The 20,619-nt window shown below is 36.0% G+C and overlaps 1 protein-coding gene and 1 pseudogene across 1 annotated transcript in view; one reads left to right on the forward strand and one right to left on the reverse strand.

The window, feature by feature from the left end:
* RAD51B (RAD51 paralog B) overlaps positions 1-20,619 on the forward strand; it is a 540,789-nt gene that overhangs the window by 131,604 nt on the left and 388,566 nt on the right. The gene's annotated exons all lie outside the window — the stretch shown is intronic.
* LOC105819924 lies at positions 14,906-15,213 on the reverse strand (annotated as a pseudogene).

Raw genomic sequence — 20,619 nt, forward strand, 5'->3', positions numbered from 1 at the left:
ATATAAAAGAGAGATAATACCAGAATCCTTATAGAGTTGTTAGGCACATTAAATCATGGCTTTTTGTAATGCCTTTTACACATGGAGGACAATAACTGTTAGCTGTTGGTATTGTTATAATTATATGTCAAATGCCTGACAGTTGTTTCTACTTTGTTTTGTGTGTCTTTTTTCCTGTTTTTTCTATGCCCTATTTGTGTTATGTTTAATTTTGTAAGTCACTTTAAAATCTTTTTGATTTTGGTTGCAATGCAAATTTTAAGTGCAGCAGTTTTATTGTTTCTGCTCCTATGGCTATGTAACAAATTACCTTAAAACTTGGTGACATAAAACGATCAGTTATTCCCAGCTACTCAGGAGGCTGAGGTGGGAGGATCACTTGAGGCCAATAGTTTGAGACCAGCCTAGGCAACATAGCAAGACTCTGTCTCTAAAAATAAAAAAAAAGTTAGCCTGGTATCATGGCATGTGCCTATACTCCCGGCTACTTGGGAAGCTGAGGTGGAGGATTGCTTTTAGCCCAGAAGTTTGAGGCTGCAGTGAGCCATGATTGCACTCCAGCATGGATAACAGAGTAAGACCCTGTCTCCAAAAAAAGCCAGAACAAAACAATCATTTATTATGGTCACAGATTCTGTGGGTCAGGATTTGGGACAGGGTACAGCATGGATGGCTTCTCTTAGTTCCACAGTGTCTGAGGCTAGAAAACTCAAAGGCTAGGAGCTGTAATTATTCATTCATTCATGTCTGGCAATTGCTGCTGACTGTTAACCCCAGTTCTTCTCCACATGGGTCTCTCTATGTGATCTCTCCAAATGGACTAGTTTGGGCTTCCTAAAAAGTAGGGGTGTCTGGGCTCTTCAGAGCAAGCATTTCAAAAAGAGAAAGATAGGCAGATGCTGTATCCTTTCTATGACATAGCCTTGGAAGACACAGAACATCATTTCATTGTTGGTCAGAATAATCATGAATCTACCTAGGTTCAAGGGGAGAAAAATAGACTCTACCATTTGATGGAAAGTGGCAAGATTCTAGAAGAGCATGTGGTACCAGAAATATGGCTGAAGCCATTTTTGGAAATACAATCTACCACAATCATATTACTTTATTTAATAATCACTTATATAACATTTAATCTATATGTTGGGTACTAGTCTAAGTACTTCACAAATATTAATTCATTTGATCCATAACAGTCTTATTTTATGGATGAGGAAATTGGATCAGAATATTGGGTTAACTAGAATACAGCTTTCTCTGACCTCAATGGACAACAAAGAATTTACTGTGATATTTGTATAGTATTATAGACAAAACTTGTATAGTATTATAAAACATTTAAAAATATTTCAAATGCAAATTTATATTTCCTGTACAAATCATGTCAGAATGGATTTAAGAGAGGTGTAGTTTCTATTAAGTAATTCTTAAATGAGTGCAAAGGTCAGGCCTCTAAGATTCCATCTTACATATTCTTGTAGCTGGGATGTGGTAACTAAGTCAGAATTTCGTTATGAAGCAGTACCCAAATGAAGACATAAGTTATGAATAATATTTTATGTGATAATAATGTTGGACTGACTTACCAAACTTGATAAATTGATTCTGCATCCTTTTATGAAAATAAATATAATATCTTTGTCTTGGTGTGATAATCTTACCTAATGGCTATCTTTTCCTTTGTTGGTATTGAAATCAGAACTGTTTATTGATAAGGTTAGTAATTTGGGTTATTTTAAAATCTTTATTATTATTAAGATATTTTATCAGGGACAAAGATTGCTTTTTTCCTCCATCTCTTTCTTTTCTTTCTTTCTTTTTTTGATTAACAGTTCATGGAGAAACATAACTTTGCATGAATGATTGTTAGACATATTTCAAGCCCTGTTTCTCTTTTTTTCTTTTGCATTTGTTGATTCTGCTTTGGAGATTTATCAGTCTCTGACCAAGTTGCTTAGAGGCTTTTCAATCTTCTTTGTCTCTTACAACCCAGTAGTGCTATTTTAAGGGTGGGCCAAAGTGACTTTTACCCTGGTACATTTGTGACACAGTTGCACTATATCTCCTAGTCTCTACATATGAATGTATAGCAAGTACAAGGTACACAGATAAGAAAAGGGTGTTCTTGTTGGATTGTCAAAACTCAAATGGAGTGTCTAGCATCCTTTTTGAATATTTAAATGATATTTTTCTTTCTAGTTGGAAAATTTGGGGGGTATTCTTTAAAAACTATATTTAATTGGGAGTACATGGAGAAATTTACATGATCAAAACTTGCCAAATCTGAGACTCATTTTATTTATTTAAATTTAGTGATCTAAGATAGAGACCCGTAGTACTCTAAATGTGAATGAACTGATTACATTGACTGGAATACATAATTTAGAGGGATGTGTTATTTCTTTTCGACTTGGAAATATTGTTAAGAATGTAATGCAAAAGAAAAAAAAAAGAAGCATGTGGATTTGGTACTATCTTGTCTACTGCTCACTCATTTATTTGAAAATGCCAAACCCTAACCTACAGACCATATGGTGCGGCGGGGGACATGCTTCATTTATTTGAGAAGTAGTGTGATGGAATGGTGAAGAGCAGGGGCTCTGGAGTTAGACTGACTGGATTTATAACCCAGCCCCCCTGCCATTAGTATAATCTTGGACTAGTTACTTTATCACTCTGTGACTCAGTTTGCTTGTGTGTAAAATGGCTGAGTTATCTCAGTGGTATAAATAGCATCTACGTCATAGTGTTATGAAAATTAAATGATTAAATATATGTAAAGTGCTTAAGACAATGTTTAGCACATTGTAAACTCTTAAATATGAACTCTTATTCATTAATCCAGTCTTTCACTCACTCATTAAAGACACAATTTTTCGAATACCTGCTATGATGGGGATACAAAGATGAATACTCTGGAGTTATGAGTAGTAATAATGAGGGAAAGTAGAGGTATATTATAGTCATTACGACATAGAGAAGGAGTGATATATGTTAGAAAGCAGATATGCCAAAGTGCTATGAAAAGAAGAAAATGGGGGGTTGTTTTTGTTTTTGTGTTTTTGAGGCAAAGTCTCCCTCTGTAATCCCTAGAGTGCGGTGGCATCATCATAACTCACTGCAACCTCAAACTCCTGGGCTCAGGGGATCCTCCTGCCTCAGCCTCCCAAGTAGGTGGGACTTCAGGTGTGCACCACCATACCTGGCTAACTCTGTTTTTTGTAAAGACTAAGGTCTCGCTCTTGCTCAGGCTGGTCTTGAACTCTTGACCTCAAGCAATCCTCCTGCCTCGGCCTCCCAGAGTGCTAGGATTACAGGCGTGAGCCACCATGCCTGGCCAAAGATGGAGTTTTTGATAGCCTTAAACAATTATTTCACTTTTCTCTGACACCATTTGTTCATCTAAACATGCCTTATCATTTATGGACCTTTTAAAATTCTTTAGCAGGAAATAACCTCTCCTTTCTTGGCATCCCTATATCATTTTATCTTACAGCAGTTATCATTTTCTAGCTTGTTAAATAATTATTCCTATCTCATCCACTTTACTTGAAGACTTAAACATTTCTGTATCACTGACACCCACTCAACACTTGCAAATGCTGCATAAACATTTACTGAGCAACTCAAACAGCAAAACTGATTAAAATGCTTAGATATCAACCTCTGCCTCCATCTTCTTAAGGGCTTTTTAAAGGCATTAATAGGTAGAAAAATAGGCAGTTCGAGGGTGAAATAAACAAGATACATGTATAGCTCACCGACTGACTAATCAGAATAATTATCTGGGATTCTCTGGGATTAAAAAGCCCCAGTTTGTAGCATTTTCTATTTTCCTTGATATGAATACTCCCACCCTGACCTGTCAGGCCCTTCACATGACATCGCTGCATATGGAGTTGGCAAGAGATGTGCAGTGGAACACCATTATGTAGTATTCCCATCAATTAGATACAATAGACATAAGTAACCCTAAGAGCAAAGATAATAGTAATATGTAGTAACATAATTAACAAACAATGAGGTTTGAGTATTTTTTATCTTTGTTTTAATAAAATTTAATTGTGTATTTATAAACTTTAACTTTTAATGATGGCTTTGTTAAACAACTGGCTTAGAAAATTCCTGAAAATTTGACAATCAGCCCTTATGAACCAGTACAAGCTGACTCACATATCTTTTTTATCCAGGCCCTGCTGTTTACTGACTGTGTGACTTCAGCTAGTAATTTCACTGCTAGAATCTATGCTAAGGAAATTATCTGCAAATCATAAAAAGCACAAAGACGTTCATCATAGCATTATTAATAATAGCAAAAAGTTGGAAGGAACCTAATTGTTTAAAGTCAATTGTGGTTAAGTAAATTAATTGGAATGTTTTCTAGAATTAAGAGTGACTTCTTTGAAGGCTTTATAACACGGGAAAATGCTATAAGGTTAAATGAAAAAGAAAAAAGAAAGAATGCTAAATATCTAATTTATGTATAATTATTAAAATTTAAGAAAATATAAATATGCTAATGAGGAAATGTCAGTGTTTGGAGACGGTAAGGACATGGCTTTGTTCCTTATCCTTTTCTTCATCTTCTAAATTTCCTATAATAAGCATATTTTATGTATATAATGAAAATATAATAGCATTTTTGTCACAAAGCCAAATTCTAATTAATAGTTATAATTTTTGTTGAATTAAAAGGTATTATCAAAATAAATCTATTTTAGAAATTGAATATTTTCCTCTAACAACTAATAGAACATATACAGATTGAATTTACTTTTTACAGATAAATACTGAATTCATGTTTGCCTTCAGATTTTATATACTAGATTTTCATGGACAATTTTGAATTTTTATAAAAATATCCTACATTAAAAAATAATTTTAACTACAGAATTACCTATTTTAAAAACTGCTTAGATAATTAAACAGCATGTCACTTTAAGAAAATTGAAGGTATATTTTTCTAAAATTGAGTCTGGGTCTTGTGTGTTTCCACATTCCTGTCTAACCTATGCATTTTAAAATTTCATTTGACCATTTATAGCTCATCTTACTTCGTGAGAAATTTCTCAGGCTTTTTCAAATTATCTTCAAGTATAAGCAGATAATCTAATTTCACACATTTCCAGAAAATATTTTTAACTATTTTTCCTGTCCCTTTTTAGTCAATAACTGGTTAACTTTAGTAGACAATTTAGACAAGGTAAGCTTCTGTGTAATTTTCTCCCTAAAGATTAAGAACTGATGAAACAAATCACTGAAGTCATACCTTGTAGAGGAAAATGCTTTTTTTAATGACTTTCTTAAAGTACTAATTTAAATGTCAAAGCAAGTTCTATTAAGGTTTTACCCTTATTCCAAGGTTGTAATATCTCTTATCACTTTATTTATTTGGTGTGGATGGGTTTCAACAAGGATTTGGTTTTTAAAGTAATACTCTATATTTTTATGGAGGAGAAATTGAAGCATTCCATGATCTCTTGAACTCAGTGATCTTTCCCTCCTAGGAACTCCTAGTACTTCTTTTTGTTTCTTTGTGTTTTTGTCATGTACTATTGTTAACCTTTTGAATTATTCAGCTTTTTATGTGTCTGGATTGTCTCTTTAAAACACCATAAACTCCTTGAGGTCAGAGACTTGTGTGTGTCATGGATTATACAGAATGGGTAAATCAGCTTTGGGGTAAATAAGCTGAGGTCAAAGTATGATTCTTCAGCTTTCCAGCTATGAGACTTTGAATAATTATTCTTTGGGCCTCAGACCCATCTCAGAAATGAATATAATAATCCCTATTTTGTAGAGTTGCTGAGAGGATTAAAGATAAAATATATAATGTTCCTGGCAGGTAATAAGCATTCAATAAATGGTTAGTTATTACACATTTAGTAATAATTGAGTAGATGACTGCTTCAGGGAAAATTTAAATGGCTGATTACTGAAGTAGCCATTAAACACATACAAAAAATAAAGTAAAATAAAAATAAGTCTCGGTCGGCCGGGTGCGGTGGCTCACGCCTGTAATCCTAGCTCTCTGGGAGGCCAAGGCGGGCAGATTGTTTGAGCTCAGGAGTTCGAAACCAGCCTGAGCAAGAGCGAGACCCCGTCTCTACTAAAAATAGAAAGAAATTAATTGGACAACTAAAAATATATAGAAAAATTAACCGGGCATGGTGGCACATGCCTGTAGTCCCAGCTACTTGGGAGGCTGAGGCAGTAGGATCACTTGAGCCCAGGAGTTTGAGGTTGCTGTGAGCTAGGCTGATGCCACGGCACTCACTCTAGCCAGGGCAACAGAGTGAGACTCTGTCTCAAAAAAAGAAAAAAAAAAAAATAAGTCTCAGTCAAAACAGTTTAGAGAAATTGCCACATTATAAAGGAGACTTTTAAGAAAACTGAAAAGGAGCGAATAAAGAGATAGAAGCAAACCTACAGAGTACTGCCTCAGTGGAGAAAAGAGTTTCAGAATGTTAGAATGAATGATTGACAGTGGCAAATTCTATAGAGAATTCAAATAGGAAGAAGGTTGTGAATTGGTCATCTTTATTATTTACTAATTTCTATTGGTATTCTTTTTATGATCATTATTGGCAAACATAGGACTGAATATAAGACATACTAGGAAGGAAAATGATTTCGTTGGTACAGTTGACCCTTGAACAACAATGGGTTTGAATTGTGTGGGTCCACTTATACTCAAATTTTTTTCAATCAAACATAGATAAAAAATACAGTATTCCTGCTGGACTATTAAGAATACTGTATTGAAAATACAGTATTCCTGCCAAATACTATTAATTAGAATTTAGTTTTGTGACAAACTTTCTTGGGAGGCTGAGGCAGTAGGATTGCTTGTGCCCAGGAGTTGGAGACCAGCCTGGACAACATAGTGAGACTGGTCTCAGGAGGAACAAAAGGCAGTTCAGACTAACTTGTTAAACACAACATTTCCTTTACACACAATGTGCATGTGCAAAAAACCCCCACAAAACATTAACAACAACAAAAGAAAATACAGTATTCCTGGGATATGAAACCCGGGTATAGGGGAGGGTTGACTGTGGGACTTGAGTTTGAGGGAATTTTGATATACAAAGGGGTCCTGGAACCAATCCCCTGCATATATCGAGGGACACTGTAATTGTATCAATTAGGATTAGGATGGGCTGGGCGTGGTGGCTCATGCCTGTAATCCCAGCACTTTGGGAGGCCCAAGGAGTTCCAGGCTGCAGTGAGCTATGATCACGCCACCACACTACTATATGGGCGACAGAGTGAGACTCTGTCTCTTAAAAAAAAAAATAAGATGACTGCATATAACAAAAAAGGAGACATCTATTTTATTTGTACCTTGGCCTTAGCATGTTGTCATATTGTTCAAGATGGCTGCTAGAGCTTCAGCTGTTGCATCAGTATTACAGGTAGCAGGAAGGAGAGAAGACCAAGAGTGTGCTCCTTCCCTTTAAGGACATTTCTGGGAAGTTACACATAGCACTTTCTCTTTGGCAAAATTTAATCACATGGCCACAACTAACTGCAAGAATGACAACCAGGACATAATTGTCTTTTGGCTGGACATCAATGTACCCAGATAAGTATTGGGGTTCTTGTTGCTAGGAAGAAGGGGAAAGTGGGCAGTGGGGGGCAATTGGTCATCTGTGCTGCAGTAACCACTTTTATTTTAAATGTTGTAATATTTATTAGGTAATTGATAATGTGTTGGCATTTTTTTCATTCTAGAAAATACATAGAAAATTCAAGTTTCTTGAGATCATTCATGGAATATATTTTAGTTACCAGTCCAGATCTAAATAAGGTCATGAGCATGGTCCCAGTCTTATGGGGTTCTTTTTCTTTTTGAATGTTTGAACTGTCCTGTATTTTTAAAAAATCACTTAAAATTATTTTTAAAATTACACTAGAAATATACTTCCTTTTAGAAAAAATTAGGAAATATAGAGGACTAGAAAGTAGAAAAAAATTGCCTAAATTGAACTGTCCATCATTAACATTTTTGGTGAACACCTATTCAGATGTTTTCTGTTACTGTGTAAAAATTCATTGTATGTAACGTATAGAGTTTCAGTTTGGGATGATGAAAAAGTTCTGGAGATGGACGGTGGCGATGGTTGCACAACAATGTGAATGTATAGAATGCTACTGAACTATACATTTAAAAATGGTTAAAATGGTAAATTTTATGTATATTTTACTGCATCAGATAATACTCAACATATTATTTTATAATCTTCTTTTTATATTCAACAATGAAAAGAGAACAGTTTTCCGTGTAAATAAATATATTTTTGCAGCATGATTTTTGTGGCTGAATATTTATTTTATTTTTTGGATGTGCCACCTTTTATTGAGGGGAATGTTGAAACAAATAAACAGGAGTGTTAGCCCTTTCCTTTTTAAGTGGATTCACAGAGAGCTTTGTGATGCATGGCAGAGGACCTGGGGAAATAACCAGATGGTGGAAACTAAAACCCCCCCTGGGTCCTTACACTGTGTCTGCCTTGTTGAAATGACTCTCTAAATAAACTGCTTTACTATTCTGATGTCGACATGGCAGCTTTGCTTTTTCTTTTCACATATAATTTTTTTTATTTGTCTACGGGATGTTTATTCCAGACTAGTGGTTCTCTTGGATTCCTTCCCAACTAAGTTAATGTCATATTAGAGGAATCAGGGCAAAAGAGAAGCATAGATGGAGAACATCACACCCTGGGAAATGGTTGCTTCACACAGGGATCAGATGCTAGTGGTGGCAGGCATGTCTGGCATTTTGGCATTGCTAGACCACTCTCAGGAAGGTTCCTTTTTGATTGGAGGTTTGGCTCTCCTCAGAGATGCTGCTTACCCCACAGCCAGGATGCTCATCATTTTTGCACACCTTCATTGTCACAGAATTATTGTCCTCCCTGCCACTTTTAGACCGTGATTCTTTTCAACTCCTAAAAATACTCAGCCTCTTTGAAGATGCTTTTGGTACCTCGCTAAACTAACTGTTCTTTCTTTTCTGTGCTGTCATTGACAGTTTTCCCCCCAACTCCCCTGCACTTTACTCTGTCTTCTTTATAGGCATACCTTGGAGATACTGTGTGTTTGGTGCCAGACCACCATGATAAAGTGAATATTGCAATAAAGCAAATATTGCCATAAAGCGAGTCACACAAATATTTTGGTTTCCCAGTGTGTATGAAAGTTATATTTACACTATACTGTAGTCTACTGGATGTACAGTAGCATTATGTCTAAAACAATGTATATACCTTAATTTAAAAATATTTATTGCTAAAAAGTGCTAATGATCATCTGATTCTTCAGTGAGTCATAATCTTTTTGCTGGTGGAGAGTCTTACCTCTGTGTTGATGCTGGTCAGAGTGGTTGTTGTTCAAGGTTGGGATGGCTCTGGAAATTTCTTTCTTTCTTTCTATTATTTATTTATTTATTTTGAGGTAAAGTCTCACTCTGTTGTCCAGGCTAGAGTGCAGTGGCATCATAATAGCTCACTGCAACCTCAAATTCCTGGGCACAAGCAATCCTCCTGCCTCAGCCTCCTGAGTAGCTGGAACCACATGTGCATGCCACCATGCCTGGCTAATTTTTAATATTTTTCTAGAGGCAGGATCTCACTGTGTTGCCCAGGCTGGTCTTTAACTCCTGGGTTCAAGCAATCCTCCTGCCTCAGCCTCTCAAAGTGCTTGGATTACAGGTATAAGCCACCTTGCCTAGCTGCAGTTTCTTAAAATAAACAACAATGAAGTTTGTTGATTGACTCTTGAATCAGTTAAATCTTCCTTTCATGAAAGAATTCTCTGTAGCATGAGATGCTATTTGAGAGCATTTTACCCGCAGTAGCACTTCTTTCAAAATTGTAGTCAGTCCTCTCAAACCCGGCTGCTGCTTTATCAACTAAGTTTATGCAGTATTCTAAATCGTTTGTTTTCATTTCAGCAGTGTTCACAATGTCTTTATCAGGAGTAGTATCCGTCTTAAGAAACCACTTTCTCTGCTCATCCATAGAAGCAAGACCTCATCCAATCAAGTTTTATTATGTGATAGCAGCAATTCAGTCACATCATCAGGTTCTACTTCTAATTCTAGTTCTGTTGCTATTTCTAACACATCTGTAGTTACTTCTTCTGAAATTTTGAACTCCTCAAAGTCATCCATGAGTGCTGGAATCAACTTCTTCCAAATGTCTGTTAATGTTGATATTTTGACTTCTTCCCATGAATCGTGAATGTTCTGATGACATCTAAAATGGTGAATCCTTTCCAGAAGGTTTTCAATTTACTTTGCTCAGATCCATCAGAGGAGTCACTATCTATGGTAGCTATAGCCTTACAAAATGTATTTTTTAAATAAGAAGACTTAAAAGTTGAAATTACTCCTTGACCCATAGGCTGCAGAGTGGATGTTGTTTTAGCGGGCATGAAAATAACATTAATCTCCTTGTCCATCTCCATCAGAGCTCTTGGGTGACCAGTTGCATTGTCAATGAGCAGTAATATTTTGAATGGAATCTTTTTTTTCTGAGTAGTAGGTTTCAACAGTGGGCCACAAATATTCAGTGTAAAGAGATGTGCTATCATCTAGGCTTTGTTGTTCCATTTCTGGAGCATAGGCAGAGTAGATTTTGCATAATTCTTAAGGACCCTAGGATTTTTGGAATGGTAAATGTACATTGGCTTCAACTTAAAGTCAGTAGCTACATTAGCTCCTACTAAGAGAGTCAGCCTATCTTTGAAGCTCAGAAGCCAGGCATTAACTTTTCCTCTCTAGCTCTGAAAGTCCAAGATGGCATCTTCTTCCAATGTAAGGCTGTTTTATCTACATGGAAAATATATTATTTAATGTGGCTGCCTTCATTAATGATCTTAGCTAGATCTTCTAGATATCTTGCAGCAGCTTTTATATCAGCACTTGCTGCATTACCTTGCACTTTTATGTTATGGAGGTGGCTTCTTAAACCTTGTGAACCAACCTCTGCTAGCTTCCAACTTTTCTTCTACAGCTTCTTCATCTCTCTCAGCCTTCGTAGAATTAAAAAGTGTTAGAGCCTTGCTCTGGATTAGACTTTGGCTTGAGGGAATATGTTGTGGCTGGTTTGGTTTTCTATGCAGAACACTAAAACTCTATCAGCAATAAGGCTGTTTCACCTTCTTATTTATGTGTTCATTGGAGTAGTACACTTAATTTCCTTGAAGCTCTTTTCTTTTACATTCACATCTTGGCTAACTGTTTGGTCTAAGAGGCGTAGCTTTCAGCCTATCTTGGCTTTCACATGCTTTCCTCACTAAACTTAATTGTTTCTAACTTTTGATTTAAAGTGAGAAATGTGAGTCTTCCTTTCCCTTTAACACTTACAGGTCATTGTAGGGTTATTACTTGGCCTAATTTCAATATTGTCATGTCTCAGGGAATAAGGAGGCTGGAGGAGAGGGAGAGAGACGGGGGAATGGCCAGTTGATGGAACAATCAGAACATACACACCATTTATTGATTAAGTTTGCTGTCTTACATGGTGTGGTTGATGGTGCCTCAAAATAATTATAATAGTAACATCAAAGATCAGTGATCACAGATCACTATAACAGAAAAAATGATGATGAAAAAGTTTGACATCTTGTGAGAATTACCAAAATGTGACACAGAATCAAAAAATAAACACATGTTGTTGGAAAAATGGTGCTGGCAGACTAGCTGGACACACGGTTGCCACGAACCTTCCATTTGTAAAAAAATGCAGTATCTGAAAAACATAATAAAGCAGAGTGCAATAAAACAAGGTATGTCTTTACTTGTACATCCATTTTTTCTCATTTTTCTTCCAATACCCTTGACTTTTCATTTTTTTTAAACTGTAACTTTGATACCTTTTTATTTTATGCTAATTTTCTATCCACTTTTACCTCTCTTCTGAAATTCAGATGTTTATCTCTCCGGTTATAATTTCTCTTTCTTTCCAGCTTACATACTAAATCTTTATCCTTATGGAGACTTGCAATTTTTATGGAACAAGTTCCTCATTATCTTTCTCTTCAGTTTAAATTCCATGGGCTATAACTCTAATGTCTCTCTTGTTAGCTAATTAAGCACTTGTGCACCATCATCATTCATACCCACCTGGTACGTTCCCAACCATCAGTGACTTGGCTTTTTCTGTGATTGCTCTGGAGCTGCTGAGTTCATTTGGAGAAAATTATAGAGTGAAGCAGAGTAATGCCACTGTAAATTCATGGGCACCCACCTCATCTGGCCTCTCAGCATTACCCTGAATAAGAACAATAAATAATAATATTGTTTTATTTCCTAAATAACTCCTTAGCTATTCTTCACGCCAACGTACTTCACATGGGACAACTTCTTCCAGTTTCAGCTCATGCCCATTGCCTCATGCAGATCTTTTCTGGAGCACCTCACATATAGTAGTTCTCACAGAACACTCTCAATCCCATTACCCTGCTTAATTTCCCTTATTACAATATCACAATGTGAAATTATCTTATTTATTTTTCATTTTAAATGTTCTCCTACAAAAACTTAAGTATCACATGAACAGGAAACTTACCTTTCAGTTTTTACTGCTGTAACCCAGTGCCTAGAATAGTATCCAACACGTAGAAGGCACTGAATAATATTGGTTTGTGAATGAATGACAATTTCAATTACTCCCCACTCTTCTCAAACATCTCACATATCAATTCTGTCTTGGTACTCAGCAAATGACTACTTCTAAGTCAATGGGAAAAACAGAAATCTTCAGATGGAAAATTCCCTCCTCATCTGCCATCAAAACTGTAAACTTCACGTTTTTTTAAATTTTTTCCCTTCATCCCTTCTGTTTTTTTTTTTTTTTGAGACAGAGTCTCACTCTTTTGCCCGGGCTAGAGTGCCATGGTGTCAGCCTAGCTCACAGCAACCTCAAACTCCTGGGCTCAAGCAATCCTTCTGCCTCAGCCTCCCGAGTAGCTGAGACTACAGGCATGCGCCACCATGCTGGCTAATTTTTTCTATATGCATTTTTAGTTGTCCAGCTAATTTCTTTCTATTTTTAGTAGAGATGGGATCTCGCTCTCGTTCAGGCTGGTCTCGAACTCCTGACCTCGAGAGATCCTCCCGCCTCGGCCTCCTGGAGTGCTAGGATTATAGGTGTGAGCCACCGTGCCCGGCCCATCCCTTCTGTTTTAAAAGAAAAGGTTTTTGTTTTTTTCCTAAAGCTTTGGGTCCCATCCTTGTCCACTTTAGAGGGATTTTGATTTTTCTCTGATTCTTTCTCTGTCCTAAATCCGTTATGAGTGTGGACTTTGCAATCAGGCATACTTAGATTCAAATTTGAGGTCTGTTACTATAAAATTTTGGACAAATCATATAATATTTCTCAGCGTCAGTTTCTTCATGTGTTAGTTGAAAATAATACCTATGCCATAGGGTTGTTATGAAGATTAAAGAGATAATATCTTTAAAGTGCTAAGCACTGTGGGTCATACATAATAAGCACTCAAAAGAAAGGTCCTTATGTTATTTTTACCTCCCTTTCTACTGGCTCCTAACATTATTAAATGTCTCTCATCTTGAAAAATTGTTCTACTTGAACTACGTATTTAGCAGTCTACCTCTGTGTTCCCAATCACAGCTATTCTTCACTTTTTACCTTCTATTCATTTTGGAACCCACATCAGGCTGGCTTCCCAAGCATTTAAAATTTTATGTCTAATCTCAATACTTTCCCACTCCTCCCTCTCCAAGTCTGTTCTGCCTCCAGTGACTTCATCGCCCATAGTTCAAGTCAGAAACCTGGTGGAGGCCCTTGTCTCCTTCTTTTGCCCTCCTTACATTCCATCATCAGAGTTCTAATAATTCTACCTCTTAAATAGTTCCTAAATTTTTGTACTTGCATTTGTCTTTGGATGCCACCATTCCAAAGTCCAAGGCACTATCATCTCTCACAGGATTGTGACAATAACCTTCAACCATTCACCCCTTTGCCACACTATTCCACACTCCACACTGTAGCTAGAGTGCTCTTCTAAAAAATGCAAAGCTGATATTGTTATTCCCCTTTCTAAATATTCCAGTGACTTCTTTTTATTCTTAGAGCAGAGCTCTTCTTGATCAGGCCCTGACTCTTCAGCTTTACGTTGTACCACTGGTCCCCTGTCCATGCTCTATTGAATTTAATTTCTTCCTGTTTTATTCAGCTTTCTCTTGACTCTGAGCTTTTTCATATTCTGTTCCTCTGCTTCTTTCATGATCCCTCTTTGTGTAATTCCTACGTAGCCTCTGGTTTTGACCTAAACTTTACTTCCTTAAGTGACCTTCCCTTAGGCTAGGTGTCCCTCTGGTCTATTCCATATTACTTTGTCATCATAGTGTTTGGTACACTTTACAGTTCCTTGTCTCCTCCCAAGATCCCGGAAGGCAGATGTTATATCCTTTTTGTTCTCTAGTGCAGTGCCTGGCCTATACTACTCAGTAAAATTTTGTTGAATGTTGTTGTTAAATAATTAATTCGGGCAGGAGAAAAACCATCCTATATAACAACATATGTTAGGACTTAGGGCTACATATGGTATTCTTCCTGTATTTAGCTTTGAATATTTCCTTAAACATAAGTAAATGTGGAAAATAATAATGCTGCTTTTCAACACATGTTCTTATTTCTTTTTCTTTTTTTCCTGCACTTTGGTGATGACATTTATTGGAAGTATTAGAGAAAAATAAAAATGACATTTAGCTTAAAAAGTTGTGAGTTATCTACAAATTAACTCATTTCAGAAGTGGAAGAATCCTTGGGTCATTTCTTAATATCAAAATGTATGCAGATTTCTCTTTTGAATGTCTTATACATTTAAAGAGGCAATTGTACAAAATCTCCTTCAGGAGAAAGCCATTGTTTCAGCCAACTCTCAATGGAGGGCAACCAGGACGACACCATCTCCCTGGACAAATAGCATTGGAATGTTCCGTTTCGTTGATTTATATATCTCTTAATATGTTCCTTCATCAATTTCTATAGTAGTCACAGTTTCTTCCACATTTCCCAATATGATATTTAAATGTTGATCATAAGCATGTAATCTGCCTCGAAGTTCTCGGTCATTTCTCATTTTCACATAAATTTGCTCATCCAGACTGAGCCTGAAAAGATCAAGGGGCTCCTCTATGGTGTTGGTAGTTTGTTGCGGGTCCACATTGTCCACCATGTTTCAAACCTTGCTGTTCTTATTTCTTTATCTTCACACATTCCCTTGTTTTTATATCTTTTAATATTTGTTTTTATTTTGTACAAACACTAGATCTTTTTTTTTTCCTACTTGGATGCTTTTGAGTATAAAGTGCCTCTTAATATCAGCACTTTTGCCAATTTTCATTCAGTCTTCCAGCTGTATTTGGATGACATTTACATGGATCATTTTGTGCAGTTTTTCATCTATAAGTTGTGATAAATCATACAATTTGCAATTCAGTGCATCCTAAAAGATAATGAAACCCACTGAGTTGTCTGGTTCTCCAACTAGCTAAATAGAAAGCACTAGGAGGGCAGAGGTATGTGGCTTACACTGTTTTGGCCACTTTACGGCCCCTCCCATCAGTGCATGGAGATTGCTCAAGGGGAAACTGTTGATGGATTAATGATCCTTTTCTTCCCAGTCACCACTGAGCTGAAGTAGGTTATGGGGCTGAATCATCCCCAGGGAAAAATGAATGTTCTGGGAAGAGCTGGATGAATATAACCTGCTAGTTAAGTTGCATTTTCTTCAAGTTTATTAATGAAAGATTCTGGAAGGCAGTTGATATTAATAGTAATTGTGTTTGTGTTGTTTCTAAGAAAGAAGTCTTTTTTTTTTTTTAATAAATCTGAGATACAAATGAATCACTATACATTAGTTTTCCTTGTCTTTCTTATGTGACCACTATTTGTTAATGTAGTTTGGAGGAGATTTTGTTCATATTTTGTGTGCCTTGGATCAGAAAAACAGTTAGAAATATTCCTAATCTTGAAATTACTGGCTTTCATACCAGTGGAAGATAGGATTTGTCTAAACTCTTATTTGACCCAGAACAGAGTATACTTTTGTTTTTAGATCAGTAAGGATTATTGCCTTCTTAAGCCTACAACAAGAATGTCGAAAAGATAGTTTATTTATATAACCTCATTTGAAATAAAATTGACATCAAATAGAGTTAATTAAATAATAGATATCTCTTGTACACAGTTTCAGGCAGATACAGATATCACTCTTAGCAAAAAAAGTAAATCTCTTGTTTTAAAGTTCCCCAGAGGAAGGTTGTATGGACTGGGTAATGAAGTTCCCAAAGCAAAAGTCGGGTAGGACTGGGGTCCCCAAGTCACCTGCAGTCTGCAGCCTGTTAGGGACCAGGCCACAGAGCTCTGCCACCCCACACCCCTCCAATGGAGAAAATTGTCTTCCATGAAACTGTTCGGTGGTGCCAGAAAGGTTGGGGACCGCTGCTTTAGGGCAAAATAGTAAGCCATTCCATTTTTTCAAATTTTTTTTTTTCTGGTAATTGTCTATACCCAGAGAACCTGGAGGATTCATCTGAAGAGCTTGGGATGTCTGATGTTGCAGGTTAGGCAAATGTATCATGACGCCTCTTGGATTTCAAGCAGAAGTAAGAGGAGGTTAAGACTGAAGGGAATTAATTTTGGGCTTCCAAAATTAAATATATTCTAAATCCGTATTGGGAAAAGATCTGCTTTCTGGTTGCAAGATGATCTCTGGTTCTTTCAGACTCTGATTAATTTAATTTACCCAGTTTTTTTATCTTATATAAATTAATCTGTACAGATTTGATTGTTATATCTCTTATTTTCAGAGTCTGACTTTTTTCTTTTCTTCTCTTTTTAAAAATAACTTAAGGTACTTGTTTGGAAGATTGGCAGGATGTCAGTTTTACAGTGTTCAAAAATGAGCTGTTTTGCTTTATGTATAAGCTCAAATACTCTGTGAAAACATCAACTAATACAAGGAAAATTAATTCAGATCTTTAAAAAGTGAAGAATTATTTTCTCACAAATTAACATATCCTGGATTACGTTCTTGAGTGAGATGTGAAAATAAGAAAATATAACATTAATCTCACCATTATTAAGTACTAATACACAAGGAAATGCTCTCCTTATTACTATTTTACAACTTTAACACTCCAGAAAGTTGATTCTAGTTGCCATTTATAACCCTTTTCTATTGGGAAAATATATCCACAGTTCGACAGGGAATAGCAATCAGAGCAGTTTCTCCATTTCATCACTTGTGTTCAATACATCCTCTAAATGCTGCTCTGTTGTCATATGTTAGTAATTATCTGGCATTTGAAATTTGTAGCTATTATGAATCAAACATCTAGGGAAAATAAGAAGTCAACTATTGCTATCATTATACATTCAATAGTTAATACATAGAAATTATATGTATTACAGACATGAGAGCCTTTAAAATGAAGATTTAATTGAAAATACTGTACACCAGTCCTTAATAACTTAAATGCAAATTCTGGCATCTATCCAAAAATTAAGTTTCAGTTAAGTACAGTTGTTTCATCTTACAAAATCATTTTCCCACCAAGAAATCTTGGCAGCCATATTGATTACTTTTCATGAAAGAGGCGGATGGGACTATGAAGAGGCCTGAAATCTATTTTTTTATACTAACTTTCCAATTCCTCATTTTTAAAAAAATGTCAGAAGCCAGGCCTAGAAATCAAGCATGCTGATTTTTTTCTTTGGTTTTCTAATCATGAGTCTAGTTCTTCTAGTTGTCTCTTACCTATTGAGAAGTTATAATGTGTGGTGATGGCATCTTAAGTGGAGGTTACAGAAGGAGAAGTTGGGTATGATCTAGATGGCAGTTTATGGGCTTAGCTTCAAAGACCATTTTCACCTGGAAAATAAATAAGAAGGGCCAACAGACATTTTCCTCTGATTGGTGGTTTATCTGTTCCTTGTGTTCCATCTTGACCACCATTGGTCTCTCAGTAATCTCTAAAACCTCTCCTGCCTATGTTAGAATTCATTTGTTTTTTTTTTTCTGAAGAGATCGAAGCTTTTATGGGCATTACTTATTTGTAGCCTCACAATATTCTAGGGAGCTAAGTAGAAGTTATGTGTCTCCATCTTTGTTTTTAAAGCCAAGTGAGGAACAGATAAATCTCTTTGCCTAGGTTACAAAATGAGGCAGTGGTAGAGGCAGAAATAGACTCCTTAGTCAGAAACATCTCCTAATTCTGGCCCTTATGTCTAAGATGCGGTAGACTGTTTGGCCTTTCTCTAAACAGGCTTTTGACATTTAGGGTGTGTGGAAAGTATGTGCTCCCGTCAGAGTTTTGCTGTGTAGTTATTCTTTGCCTGTTAAAGTAATGACTGGAGGACTGAAGAAAATAGAAAGAACATCCAAGTCTTATTTCAGCCTCTGCATTTAGTACATGTGAGCTTTGGTTAGAGTGCTTTTATTTCCTGAGAATTACTTTTGTCTTTATACTTGACTTAGAAAGAATTTTTCTTCAGGGCACTGCTGATATTGAGAATTTGGGGGGACATTTTTTTCTTGAAGTTTTATGTATGAAAACTAAACTTTTGAAATAATATATATTCCAATACTAGACCAAATTGAAAGAGAGGATTTGGGGAGATAACTACAAAATTCTACATTTTAAAATGTAGTGTTTAGTGCCCTTTTTTTAACCTCAAGTCACTGTAAAATGTATTAAATTTAAAAATTGACTTAATTCATTAAGCTATACTGTTATAAAGTTTTTAAAAACTAACTTGTTTACCTTATAATAAATATTTTTAAAGTAACTTTTCAAGTAAGTATATTCTGTTTTGGATATTTATCACTTCGTGGTTATTTCATTTGATAATTTTAGTTGTTTTGCTTTTTTTTTTTTTTAGTATCCATAATGCATATTGGAATTTTTAACACAAGACAGGAATTGTTTTTCTTCTTTCTTTTCTTAAAGGGCTGCCTCTCAAATTAACCTGCATGCCTAAACCTGTGCTATAATTCAAAGGGAACAGTTGAACTATTGTGTACAATCTTCTTACAAAGCACAGGTTAACAGCACTGTCCTGCCAATGTCTTAAACATTGCAATTTTTGTAAAATCTTTCATGTGCCTCCAGCATTTCCAATTTGTGAACGAGTCTTCACTATATTTATCCCGTTGTGTTCTTCCACGTTTGTTTTGCAGTGTAATAACACTTGACAGTTGTAAATTTTTCCATATGCTCCGTCTTGTAGAGATAAACAATGTGTGTGCTGTACATTTCTCTGAGCTTTGAAGACTTACTTTTGAAATAAACAATTCCATAGAATTTTACAGTAGGTTTTGGAAAGTCATTCACACAAGCATATTTTTCAGCAAGGAGAAGGTAGTTGAATTTTCATCCTTTTAATATAAACTGGTTAACTGAACTTTTCCAAGGGACTAAGTCAAACTTAACTGCTTTTAGTTTTTCAAAGATTTACCAAGGCGATACAGATTTGTGTTTGAAAGTCTTTCAAAGTACTAGTTAACATCATAAATGACTATTTTGTGGAATAAGTTCTCTAATTCTCTGAGTAGTTTGCTTTGGCTAGAGGGATTAGTGAAATAGCTTTGGATTTGTTTCTAATTTCCTCTTTTATCTTTTACAAATTAAAAAGTTGGTATTGGCATGTAATGATGACATCTAAAGCATTTATATTGTGGTAGCTGTTTGTCTCATAGAAAGAATCTTTATGATTCAATTATAAGTAGCCATTCTTTTATTTTTGGTTCCCTTAACAAATGAAGTTTTTCTGACCAGTTTTATTTGTGAAAATCAGTGCAGATATCTTTATTCTTAGCTTGATGTCTTTTTTCTCCCCAAATATCTATTGCCCACATTCTGCACTGCCCCCCACCACCGCCGCCCCACAAGATGCAAAGGTGCTTTATTATTTGATTGCTTCAAGGCTTTAGTACAGATATATTTCATAAGTTTTCCATTGTTAACTACAAACATGGCTATGTAAAATATACAAATTGTATTATAATATCTGCAGGTTTATTTTTGTTGTTTCTTTAACACACAAAATTTACCACATTTATGCAAGAGATTTTAACTTAGAAAACTCAAAATTGGTATGTAAATCTGGTGGTATTAGCAACAATGTGTGGGATGTGGTTCATGGCCAATGATGTGCTGGAGCCAGCTCCTACCAGCTCCCAAGATCTAATGATTAAATTTTTAGAAGTTTTGTGGGCTAGTTATCAGTAAAAATTAAACTATATAAAAGTACATTTATTTATTTATTTATTTATTTTTTTGAGACAGAGTCTTACTCTGTTGCCTGGGCTAGAGTGCCGTGGCATCATCCTAGCTCACAGCAACCTCAAACTCCTGGGCTCAAGCGATCCTTCTGCCTCAGCCTCCCGAGTAGCTGGGACTACAGGCTTGCACCACCATGCCTGGCTAATTTTTTTTCTATTTTTAGTTGCCTAGCTATTTTTTTTCTAGTTTTTTAGTAGAGATGGGGTCTTGCTCTTGCTCAGGCTGGTCTCAAACTCCTGAGCTCAAATGATCCGCCTGCCTCGGCCGCCCAGAGTGCTAGGATTACAGGCATG

This window comes from Propithecus coquereli, unplaced genomic scaffold (assembly GCF_000956105.1).
Source record: "Propithecus coquereli isolate 6110/MARCELLA unplaced genomic scaffold, Pcoq_1.0 Scaffold5, whole genome shotgun sequence".
Lineage (NCBI taxonomy): Eukaryota > Metazoa > Chordata > Mammalia > Primates > Indriidae > Propithecus > Propithecus coquereli.